Source organism: Triticum dicoccoides, chromosome 3A, assembly GCF_002162155.2.
Source record: "Triticum dicoccoides isolate Atlit2015 ecotype Zavitan chromosome 3A, WEW_v2.0, whole genome shotgun sequence".
Classification (NCBI taxonomy): Eukaryota; Viridiplantae; Streptophyta; class Magnoliopsida; order Poales; family Poaceae; genus Triticum; species Triticum dicoccoides.
In genome coordinates this window covers 722,050,966-722,063,237 of record NC_041384.1, presented here as the reverse complement: position 1 = coordinate 722,063,237, position 12,272 = coordinate 722,050,966, and positions in this window count along the sequence as shown.

Below are 12,272 nucleotides of genomic sequence, written 5' to 3'. Positions count from 1 at the left end.
CGCCACCCGACCCTCCTCCTCCCCTTCCCCTCCTCCTCCTCCCCTTGCCCCCCACCTGCGCCGGGGCTGACGGCCCCTTCTCTGTCTCGCAGGGCAAGGTCTCCGGCACCTCTACGACACCGACGCCTTCACCGTCTAGGGCGTCTGCGCCTTCTTCCACCTCCGGCCACCGTGGCCTCACCTCGATCCCCGCACAAGCTCGCCATCATCTTCCTCTCGGTGAGCTGCACTGGTCCCCCTCCCCCCCTTTCTGTTAACTGAACATTGTCAGGTTTAGGTTCTCTTAACTGAAAAGGTTTAGATTCAGAAACATTGTTGGACTGATAGGAAGTTTGTTGAACAGAGCAATCTACACCTGTAATTTCTACTGTTATGCCTCTGTTGATTGTGATCTCTGCACATGTTTAATGTCTATGCTATTGTGCGGCTGTTATGTGTGTCTATGTCGGTGAGCTTGTGTTATGCACTTCTGCGTTTTGATGTCCCCCCTTACCTTAGTTTTTTCATCTCACTGGTCCTTTTCATTGTTTTGGTCCTTTTCATTTTTGTCAAAGAGGCCCCGAGTTCTCTCTTCACTTGTGTGGTGATTGTCTTGGTCCTTTTCATTTTTGTCATGGCATTCTTGAGGTGCTGATGTGTCTGAGGGCATGAACCATGATCAAGTTGAGTTCAGATTTCATTAGATTAGATGGATTATCAAGCCTTGTGTCCTGATAGTTGGATATTTGAGTAGTATTGTCAACAGTAATAACTTTTACATGTTTGCATTGCTTCCAAGAGTAACAGCAGGTGCTTACGACACCTTTAGGAGATCTACTCATCTCTAATCATGCTACTAAAGGATAGGAACCGTAGGCATCTCTATATATTTTTTCAGTGTCCTTTATTGGTGGTTCTATGATGTAGTCCAGATGAAACCAATTGCATGCATTGAGAAATAGAGTATTAAAACAGGACTTGACGTGGTTTTCCACTTAGCTATCTGAATTGAGAAAAAACATAGCTTTTGCGGTCTCTGAGGCAAAACTTGCTACTCCATATACAACTAATACTACTACTAGACAAGATACTACTCCATATGCTACTAATACTACTACTGTATTTCATTTCAAAGTTCAAAATGCTGGTACTGAGATTTTCATTTCCAATGAGTGATGTTTTTCCTAGCAGTAGAAAAAACATAGCAACTTCTCTGTTTTTATAAAGTTGTTCTTATATGGGTGAAACTTCACTTGTTTTTAGGCTAGTACAGGGTGTTGCTTCTTCTGTATGGGCCAACTATGTCACAAATAAATTGTTCCTTCTTCTGTATTTGACAAGTAATGACTTTTAAAGATGATGATCATCTTGCTAGTTTGCTGGGTTTTGTCTCCGACCATTTTGTCGTGATGAATTTGCAGGTACCCCGAGAGGCCCTTGAGTTTGCCGGAATGTCGATTAACTTCTGTTCCGGCAAATTTGGGTACTCCATATGTCCTATTTTTAGCAAAGGCCATGCCGAAATTTTCCGTGAATTTTAGCATGACTTTGCTATAAATAGGACATGTGGGGTACTTGCGACTAATGCATGCATCGGCGTCGACAAAACCTAAATGATGAAAGATTAGGCTTTTAGGGTGCCTCGACGTCGACAAACCCTAAATGATAAAACCTTGGCTTTTAGGGTGCCTCGGTGTCGATAAGAACCTAAATGATGAAAGCTTAGGCTTTTAGGGTGCCTCAGCATCGACAAACCCTAAATGATAAAAGCTTAGCTTTTAGGATAACTCGGTGTCGACAAACCCTAAATGATGTAGTTTTGAATTATGAACGTAGGATATGTCGTCATCATCATCGGACGATGAAAGTCTCCCGGCGGAGTGCGACTGGTGCCACGACAATCGAGGTCTTTGCGACATGCCTCACCTGGACGATGATCGGCGCTTCGGCATTAAGCTCGAGGAGACCTTCGAAGTTGAAACGGTACACAATGACGACAAGTGTTATTTTCATAATTAAGCATGACTTCAACTATTTCAACGTGTAATTTTCATATTTTACAATTCGAGTATAGCTTATCCCATGCCATGTAAGACGCTATGTCTTGGAGAGGATGGATTTTGAAGACCATGAAATTTCTAAAACAAAGAAAATTCACCTAAGGACTCATCACGATGTGGACTTTGAAGTAAATCTATATAATTCTGAGAGCGTAACCCATTTTGGTTGCAAAAATTGGGAAGCATTTTGCAAGATGTATGGTTTTGATGAGGGTATGCTTATCACCATGGATCTTGGTAATCTTGACATCAACCAAGACAATATGGACATTTGGGTCCTTGTTGATATGCCTCCAGTTCTACCGCTATGTGAGTTTCTCAAACATAATTATTAGCTAATTTATATTGTTTATTTCAAAATAGTTGACAGCTTATTTCCATTGACAGCTTATTTTTATTGTTCAAAGAATGTGAGGGAGATGGTAGACAAAACCCACTACACCGATGGCTCCAAATTAACAACTTACAAGGAGAAAAATCATCTGGTCGGATTTTTTACTGACATTGAGAATTACACTATCCACAATCAAACTCCTCAACATTATGGTAAATACGTGCCACTAGTGCATGTGTTCAACTACGGTAACTACCATGGAGATACCCTGGTAAGATTTTTACTATTATGACATCCGTGCATCTTTTGCATACTTCTAAAACTAGTACATTATTGCTAACTATGAAGTTATTACTATGTTTTTCAACAGATAATCCCAGAGAATTGTGTGCCTCATATGATGTATCAGAAAGGTAGTGTTAATGTTTTGAACATACAGCCAGGTCGTCCTACGAATCTCAACTGTCAATACAGATTTCTAAAAGAAGTGGAGACATGAAAATCAAAGGATGGAAAAAATGTATGGGCAGTCGTAAGGAGCTTCTTGGAAGCAAAAGGAAGCGAAGCGCAAGAATTGGAGACGGGATGTTCTCCATTCTCCATAATGGAGAGTCAGGGTCTATATTGTTTTATGCTATTTTAGCTTAAATAGGGTATTTAGGTCCTGCCTAATACTGATGATCATGTGCTAAGAACAATTAAGTAGGGTTGGTTCGATGACTATCAAGATGATGATCGTATGACTTGTTATGAATAACGAATAGAAGTTGTATGATGATGATTAGTAGGACTTCTTAGGATTAGTATTACTTCCGACAAACTCGATAATCGCGGTCTCGAGACTTGTAATGTTTTATCTTTGTTCGGTCTTTTGAATTTGGAGACTAATATGATGAATTGTATTCGGAGACTAATCTTCTATTGTATTCGATGAAAAATAATTGTGTTCGGTCTGTTGCTGTGTGCTAATGTCTATATTCAGTCAAATAATATATTTTGTAACCTGTGCAAAAATCAGAAAAGTAAAAAAAATAAAACCTAATATTCATACTAATGGCGCATCACTACAGAGTGCGCCATTAGTATGACAAGTATACTAATGGCGTATCCATCCGCAGTGCGCCATTAGTGTGCCAAAGCACATGGTTAAATATGGCCCTGGGAGGCATACTAATGGCGCATGGTGTTATATACTAATGGCGCACTGGGTGGTGCGCCTTTATTATACCAGATAGTAAGGGCATCTCCAGCCGTTGGCCCCCCAGGAGGGGCAAAAAATCACCCCCTGGGGGCACACCGGCGCTAAACCGCGCACTGGGGCGTGATGTCCCCCAGTCGCGGTGCCCATGGTTAGTCAAAAAAGTCTAATATGGCGCAAAAACGACTCAAATTTAAAGCAAACATTGGCGAGTTCGTTCAAACTTAAACATATTTTACAAAAAAAGGAAAAAACTACCGCGGGCTACCCCCGCCGTCTCCCTGGCCGCCCGCCTCGCTGCCCGCCCATGCGGTTCTACATGCCGAGGAGGCTGGAGAACCGCGTGTAGTCACCGCCGTCATCGTCGTCGTCGTCGTCGCCGCCCCCGCCTACGCCTCCGCCGTCCCTGCTGCATCCCTCCCCCGGTTGGCGCGGCGGGTTGGACGGTCCGGGGGCGTCATCGTCGTCGTCGTCGCTGTCGAGGACCACGATGCCGTGCTCGTCCTCGCGCCCACGCTTGCGGGCGGCGATCGCCTCCAGGGCCCGGCACTGCCGGACCATCTCGTCACGGAGGTAGTCGTCCCACGCCCAGCGCAGGGCGTCCTCGTCGGAGAAGCCGCACCGGGCTATCTCCTCGTACTCCGCGAGGAGGCCGGGCTCCGGCTTGGGCTCGACGAGGACGAAGCGGCCGGTGGGTGGGGAGGCGTTGGCGCCGATGCGGACGCCGGAGCTGCGGGTGCGCGCGCTGACCGGCGTGCCCTGGGGCTCCGGCTTGACGGGGCGGAGGCAAGGCGAGCCGCCGGATGAGGAGGAGGACCCCCCGGTCTCCATGCGCCTCGGAGTCCAGGAGCTTCCCCGGCGGCGTGAGAAGGAAGGGGGGCGGGGTACTCGAGGCGCGGCGTGTTGCCGCCCTTGATGTACTCGAGGACGGCCTCCAACGTGCGCCCGGGCACGCCCCACCACCAACGCCGGCCGACGGCGTTTAGCCTGCCGGAGGGCTCGACGCCGTTGGTGGCCTCGAGCTGCTCGGGGTGACGGCGGCGCAAGTAGGGCTCCTAGAGCGGGCTGTCGGTGACGTACCGTGGCCCCTCCCTCGCCGCATGCGGCAGGGACAAGCGGATGCGTGCTATCTCCGCACGCTGCGCCGCGCCGGTGGGTATCGGGGGCACCGGCACGCCACCGGCGCTGATCCTCCACGCCCCGGGTAGCCGCATGTCCGGCGGGACCGGGTACTCGGCCTCGAAAAGGAGGCGAGCCTTGCTCTTGTGAAGATGGCGGCGGCCGAATCCGTTTGCCGCTGCGCCGTCGCCTGGGAAGCGCTCGACCATGGGTGCTGGAGACGGCGAGAGAGAGGAGAAGGAGGAACGACGACGGTGAGAGAGAGGCGAGGGAGGAACGACGACGGCGAGAGAGTACGAGTCGCCGAGTGATCTGGGGCGCGTCTTATATAGGCCGAGGCGCCGCCCGTGCGTGAGCCGCCGTGAGTACGTGTGGCAGGCGAGGGAGGGCGAGGGACGCGCGTCATCCGATCTTCACTACGCCGCCCGTGAGGCATCAATGGCGCAGGCTGACCGGCGCGGCAGCTTTGGCATTGATTCGCCGCGGGAAACGAGGCGATGAGGACGATGACGGGCCGAAAAGAGGGTAGAGTCGCTGATGCGGCGGGCCCGCGGCTGTTTCGCGCCAAAACAGTTTGCCCCGGCGCCCCCGGGTGCCCCCCAGCGCGCCGGGTTCAGCCTGGGTCCGCCGACGCTATTTTCGGCCCAAGCCGGCGAAAATCGGGCTCCTGGGGGTGCGACTGGGCCGATTTTTCGGCGCCGGCGCAAAAAAAAGGCCTGGGGAGGCCTTCCTGGGGGCGCGGCTGGAGATGTCCTAATGGCGCACCTGTGGTGCGTCATTAGTAATAAATACTAGTGGCGTGATACTAATGGAGCACCAGTGATGCGCCATTAGTAGGCAAAACTGGTGCGCTATTAGTAGGCCTTTTCCTAGTAGTGGTGGAGCAAGAACTCTTCAAGTGCCAAAGGATGGTTGAGTGTGGACTAGATGCAAACCACACCATGATCACATAATTGCTTCATGAACACAAGTGGGAGAGTGCCAGGACTTGGAGGCAACTGATCGCTTCCACATGAAAGTTGAAGATCTCCAAGCTCAAATTTATGCTCTGCATAATAAAAACTATGAGTATGAAACCAAGTTCAAGATGATGGGTTTGTCCACAAATTTCAAGATCCCGAAGACCACCTTTTCTTTGCATGATGGAGAACATATGCCTTTGAATAAGGACAAGCATGTTCCATCACCACCGCCATCACCAAAGAAGGAAACTTGAGTACTTGGGTATGGGCACCACCCTTGGCTTGCTCCAAGCTTGGGGGAGGTGCCCTAGTATCGTGTCACAACCGCTATCATTATTATTATTATCTATTATTTTGGTTTAGTAAAGTTTGTAGTATGAAATAGATGACAATGTGTGCTATTGTCCTTCATGTTATTGTTGTATCCATTGCTGAGAGTATCTATAATAAAGAATAACACGAGTATCTTGTTTTATTTTTCTTTATTGTGTATCATAGCATTGCAATTCAACTTTCATATACAGATGTTATGGGAAGTGGTGTCTTCACATTCGTTTTAGGAAGTAAAATCTATTGAAAAATAACAAACACAACATTGGTCATTTGAACAATTCATGAAAGATTAGTAAAGGAAGGTAAATTTCACATGCAAATATGCTATCATGGACATATTTTGTGATTGTGAACCCTCAATGAATATTGTCACACTTGATCAAATAGTTGATGTTGGACAAGAAAGACAACGTAATGAGTTATGCTTATGTATATTTGCATAGAACTTATATTGTCATGGATTGTCCAACATATAGTATTTGTTTATAATCTTTGCTAGCCAAATACTTTCACACTCAGTGGGATTACACTTGTGCATCCAAAAACCCTAAACCCAATTTCTTCCCTGAAAGTCCACTATAACTACCTATGGATTAAGTAAGATCCTTCAAGTAAATTGCCATCGGTGCAAGCAATAAAAATTGCCTTTAAGTATACATGACCTTTTATTGGAAGGCTAATAAGCTTTGTACGAACTTCTGATGGTAATGTAATATAAGCGGCATAATGCTAAATAATGTTTACTATCACAAGGGGTAATGTTAAAGTCATGTCATTTTCATTAAAAACTCACACATCCAACTCAAAAGTTCATGGCAACATCGATCTGCTTCCCTCTAAGAAGGGCCTTTCTTTTTTACTTTTTCCACCAACTTTATTTTTATGTTTACTCAACTTCTCTTATTCCAACCTCAAATATTCTCCACCTGGCCAACATTGTACTATGTTGGGGATGATCCAGGCACATATATCCAGATGAATATATATGATCACGAGAGTTATTACTGTTGACAATTATCCCTATGACAAGTAAGTTGGGTGGTGCATCTTTAAACCCCTATCTTCCTTTGTGTTTGATTGAAACTATTTGCTCTAGGAATATGTTGCTTAGTGCAAGCAATCATTAGAAGACTATATGATAGATGAGCATGTCAAGTTTGCTAAAAAAAGCTCTTATATGGCTATTTTGAAAAAGTAAGATGAATTGTAATTGTTTCATGGCCGAGAACATATTTCGTTGGGTTTCAAGAGAATTAATTTTCTACACATTAACATGTGAACGGATTGCTACTTGATCGTGAGAGGTTCTATGAGCAAGAGTTGGTGTTTGTGATATATAATGGTGTTAGTAAATATGATGTTGTCGTGTCCATATTTTTTACTATTAACACCTCTCTCCACAAACTTGTGTTCATGTTTACTGAGCTCGGTATTCCATTGGGGACAAGCGGAGTCTAAGCTCATGGAAGCTGATACGTCCATTTTGCATCACCATTTCCTAGTATAATTGTCCTATTTAACTGATATATTTCACAATATGAGAAAATTCTAATGCCTTATCTCTCTTAAAATGTAAGGAATACAAAGAGAGGGTGATTGGTGGACTGCTGGAAATCCGACCTAAAAATACAACAAACAAGAAATTGATTCTCTGGGGCTCAAAATATGTCATGGATTTTTGGAGAATTATTTTAGAATACATGATGAATTACAGAGAAAAAATGGGCCAGAGGGGACCCGCTAAGGCTCCACACGTCCTGGGCGTGTGTCACCCTAGGGCATATATTTATACCCACTTACCATGATCAATTTGATGAGTTGTGAGTACTTCCATTAGTTCTTGAGGACACGGGGGAAGTCTTGTCACTAGTAATCATGGGAAGTTAATTCACGTTCATGTTTCGATATTACGTTTTGTTGTTCCTCCTCTTTGGGCCTAGGGGAAGGCATTGATGAATTAGTTTGTAGATGATAGGTTGCGGGAGTGATAGAAACTCAAACCCTAGTTTGTGAATTATTCCCTAAGGGGTTGTTTTGGATCCAATTGTTTAAAGTTATGGTTAGATTTATCTTAATTACTTCTATTTGTAGCTGTGGATGCTTGCGTGGAGAGTATAATCACAAGTAGGTTATTGTTCATGTTAGGACACCACCTTACCTGTGGTTCATCGACATAACACTTATTAAGACAATGAACGTTAATTCAATGAATCATGGTGAAAGTAACTTAGCAATGTGTCCTCAAGAGCGGTTAGTAACTATAAGAAACACCACCAGCTTGTCCTTTGCACAATTAAGGATTGAGCCCCTTCCTGCACTTTGTTACTATTATTACTGTTTCTCTTGCTATCAAATATCTATCAAAACTATCTTACAACACTTGCACTGAAACCTGGATGAAAACTTCCTATCAATTCCTTCTGCTCCTCGTTCGGTTTGACACTCTTACTTAGCAAAAGGACTACGATTGATCCAATATAGTTGTGGGTCATCAAGGTGCAGCTAGATCATACCGAACCTGTGGACCCGGCCGACTCTGAAAACAAGTCGTCAATCAAAAGCACCATAGAGAACATCTCCATTTCTTACACTAACCTTCCCGGAGATGGTCACTTGAGAGACAGAAGAAGAGTTGTAGAGATAGAAAAGGGAGAAAACAAACGAGTGATGAGATGGGGAGAAACACTCAGACTTTAAAATAGGATTCATGATTATACTCCCATGAAACATATTTGTGAAGAACTCTTACGGGCTTTATACAAGAACATGGTTTCCTATTAGGGAACGAATATATGGCTGAAGAGAAGACATACATTTTAAAATCTATTATTCAAAAATAATGCAAAAAACAGCCTCCCTGAAGTTGGGTGTGTTAACCGTGAGAAGTGAGACATGGAGGAGTGAAATGTCCTAACCACTTACACCAGTTTGACAATACGTTATTAGCACTTCGGCTCCAACACCATCACCGTTGACATTTTCAGATACCGACACCCTGGTATACGGGACTAATACTAGAAGCAAAGCCGTGCTTTGCCGCACCATTTCTAAACTCTATTCCTTATCCAGGGTGAAGAGTAAGTAATTCTTCACTCTCGTGTAAAATCTTTCAATGTATGCTTTCTTTTGGATGTTGTAATTTCACCTCATGCATGTCGAAATCTTACTTCACCGGCATGTTGTAATCTTACCTCACATGCATTGAATTCTCACCCGCATGTTATAATATTACCTCATCTCACACATGCATGTGGTAATCTTACCTCACATGCATGACACATTTCTTTCTCACAGTGGATGTTAAGGAGACCATAACTACACACCGTAATATTACCTCACATGCATTTTGGTCCTTACGGTGACTATAAGATACGTGAGGAGGTGTGGTGAGAAATAAGAATTCTTCACCTAGGGTGACGAATAGTAACCCAGGATGATAAATAGTAACGCTAAACTAAGCGTTAGTCTAGAATAGCTTATTCTACACCCCTAGTAACACTCTATTCAAAATATAGTAACATAGCATATAAAATGTAGTAAATCAAAATTTTGGGTAGTAAAAAAATATTTCAGAATTACTACATTTTAAATAGTGTTTTACTAGATTTTGTACATAGTGTTACTAGGGGTGTAGAATAATTGTTATTCTACACTCATGCTTAGAATAGCGTTACCCTATATATATAGGGTATAGGGAAAATCCGTCCTACCATCTAGGGGTAGTTACCCCACATGTCTCATATACTACCATACGGTATTATAGACACTACTTTAAATTATAAGTTTGTTCATATATTATATATAAGATAATCCAAAGTGGGTAATATTAAAAAAATGCAAGTTGGCCCATGGTTTTTGTTGTATGTTCGTGAAATACAGATATATTTGTATGTAAAATGAAACATACTGAAAATACAATGTATACTCCCTCAAAAGTACTATATTTACTACCTAAACATTCTTATATACTACATACTACGAGTACATACCCCCCGTTTTGATAGATACTACATACAACATACAAATCTCAAGTGGTGGTAACTACCACTGATGAGATTTGTATGCATTGTATTGTATATCTTCTAACAAATTTGGTAGGCCACATAAAAATATAGTGCACACATACCAATAACTTTGGTATTTAAGAAATAATGTGGTCTCACTATCATAAACTATTTTTTCTTTCCACCTAAAACATTAGTTGTAGCGAAGTAACTCAGAGAACTTGAAGAGCGTAGTTAATTAAACATGAAAAAAAGGAATATGTCATAAATATAATTGCTTTTCTCCTTTTGTGATTATATTTCTTTGTATTCAAGGCTATAGACATACATCATAAATCTTATTTACCTTTGTGATGCGACATTACATATTCATGTTTTTATATTAAATTTAATACGAAGTACCTAAAAAAGACACTTCCTATAGAAAAATGAGCTAGGTATATTTTACCCTGGTTTTTTAAGTATATACCATGACGTTTTCAAGTTTTTTGTAGCTATAATTTGATAGTTTTTGTGGAATAGACTAAAATAACTAAATATGCATCTTATAGTTCATCCATGTGCCTAAAAACAGTATACACCTATTACAATTAAATATATCGGTATTTGGTCATACTTTGATTATCTAAGTTTTCACGTGCAATGCTTGTATTACTTACTAGTGCACACAAGGACGTGAAACTAAACCAATCAACGGGATGAACTCTAGGAGTCTAGGTTGTTTCCGGCTTTGTTAGGCCTTGTTTTTTGAACACCATGGTTGTTGAGCGAGCAATAGACTCCCAGGCAGCCTTAGCTCGCCAGTAGCGGAGTTTGGGCCATAATACTGGTGGGTAAATGGACTGAGAGGGCAAGCAAAACAAGTTTAAAATGGTTTTCGTAAAGATTTAGCCCATTTAACAAGGTTATTTTGAAGACAACAAAAATCTTGGGCTAGGAGGCTTTGGGCCAGCATGGTCTTGCCAAAGCTCTGCATTGTACCTAGGTCGCAATCTAATAGTAGGAGGCAGCGCTATATCTCGCTTACAGCAACACCTAGCGTGCTCTCACATCAGGAACCTCCAAAAATGGGCCGGCTGAAGAGCGAGGGAGGCTACAGCCTCATTTTTTTTTCATGTTTTGTTTCTTTATTTTCTTTAGGTTATCATGCCACATATTTTAAATTAAAATAATACAAAAAATTGCAGAAAACATATGAAAAATTGCTAACAAAGCATTTGAAAAATGTTAAATGTGTATAGAAAAAATGTTGACCATGTATTCAAGAAATGCAAAACTTGTATTTAAAAAATGTTAATCAACCATTTGAAATGCTAAAATGTATATAGAAAAATATTGACCATGTTTGAAAAATGTTAATCCAGCATTTTAAAAAATTAAAAATATTGACCATGTTTGAAAATGATAATCTTATATTTGAAAAATGTTAATCAAGCATTTTAAAAAATAAAAAATGTGTAGAAAAAATGTGACCATGTATTAAAAAATGTTAACCAAGCATTTGAAAAATGTTAAATGTGTATAAGGAAAATATTCCTCATGTATACAAAAAATATACAATGCGCGTGTGAAAACATTTAATCATTCTTTTTTCCAGAAAATTTAAATTAAGCATTTGAAAAAAAAGGTATTTGAGAAATGTTAATAGGTATAGAAAAAATGTTGACCATGTACTAGAACAATATTATTCTTGTACTTGAAAAATGTTAATCTAGCATTTAAAAAATGTTAAAAATATGTATCGAAAACCTTTTGATCATGTATTCTAAAAATGTTAATCAAGAACAGGAAAACAATTCCACCAGGACCTTATCGTCGGCGGCGTCGCCCACTTCCTCGATGGTGCCGGCAAGTTCGTATTTGACGACCGCCTGCACGTCCTGCTCCGGAGGTCCATGACTGGGCTGGTGGTCAACCCGCCGGAGCTCATGGCGCCCTATACCTCCTAACCAGTGGCCGTGCCCGAGGACTGCCGCTCCATGTTCATCACCTTCTCCAAGGAAAATGCCCTCCACCACGACGAGATCTTTGAGTACTTCAGAGAGTAAGTGTGCAGTGAGAATGAGATACACTACTCGATGTCTCAAACTATTGATTAAGTTTATATACTAAGATATGCATGCATGCATGATGATCATGTCTGAGATTGGATGTGCATGGGTGCAGGAAATGGGGTGAGCGCGTGGTGAGGGTGCTGATGGAGAATACAAAGGGAGGCCAGATGCCAATGTACGGCCGGATCATCTTCAAGACCGAGCCGGTCGTGAAGCTGGTGCTCAATGG